Source organism: Chrysochloris asiatica, unplaced genomic scaffold (genome assembly GCF_000296735.1).
Source record: "Chrysochloris asiatica unplaced genomic scaffold, ChrAsi1.0 scaffold00049, whole genome shotgun sequence".
Classification (NCBI taxonomy): Eukaryota; Metazoa; Chordata; class Mammalia; order Afrosoricida; family Chrysochloridae; genus Chrysochloris; species Chrysochloris asiatica.
In genome coordinates this window covers 13,035,738-13,036,677 of record NW_006408567.1, presented here as the reverse complement: position 1 = coordinate 13,036,677, position 940 = coordinate 13,035,738, and positions in this window count along the sequence as shown.

The following is a 940-nucleotide window of genomic DNA, read 5'->3' as shown; positions in this document are numbered from 1 at the left end:
TGGTGCTACTGGTTTCTTTATTCTACATTATTTTCTTCAATGAGGCCATTTTATTTGTGGATCTTCTTTTCATTTCCATTTTTGTCATGTTAATGTTTACTAAGGAGTCCTGGTGTGGCACTGTGGGCTAAGGCTTCAGACTGTAAAGTCATTTGAACTGCAAGGTCAGTGGTTCAAGCTCATCACTGTTCTTTGGAAATCCTATACAGTGTCACTATGGAGTTAATTCGATGACACTTAACAGCAACAAATATTTACTAAATCTTTCTGATTTTTCTCTGTTTTATTTAGCTGCAAAGGTGTATTAATTTTCTTTGAGCTTTGAGCCTGTCGTCGACACTGTAATTTATTATTTTTTCCCTGTTTAAAACCATCTGTTTTATCTAGAAATCTACTTAACTTCCTTGCCATTTGGAAGTTCTATATCTACACTACTGCCTCTTTCTTTTATAGTTGACTTCATTATAAATTGATATCTCCGGTTCCCTATTTTCAGTCTTGTAGGTTTGATTTACTTTAAATACTTCTATATTGGGATTTAATTCTGGATGGTGTTGTCATATGTATTAATCTCAGGTTGTTTTCTGTTGTTGTTTCTCAGTAAAAAGAATAATCTTTAACATTTCTTTGTAAAGTTGGTGTGGTTATTACAAATTCCTTTAATTTCTGTTTATCTGGAAATGTCCTAATTTCACCATAGTATTTGAGGGATGGCTTTTCTAGGTTAGTACTTTATTTCTTTCAGAGTTTTGTATATGTCATCCCATTGACTTCTTGCCTACGTAGTTTCTGCTAAGAAATCAGAACTTAGTCTTATTGGTTCTCCTTTGTAACTTACCTTTTCATTTTTTCTGAGCTGCTCTCAGGATTCTTTCTTTGTCTTTGGTTTTGGAAAGTTTGATTATGATATTTCTTGGTGATTTTCTTTGGGGATCTATCC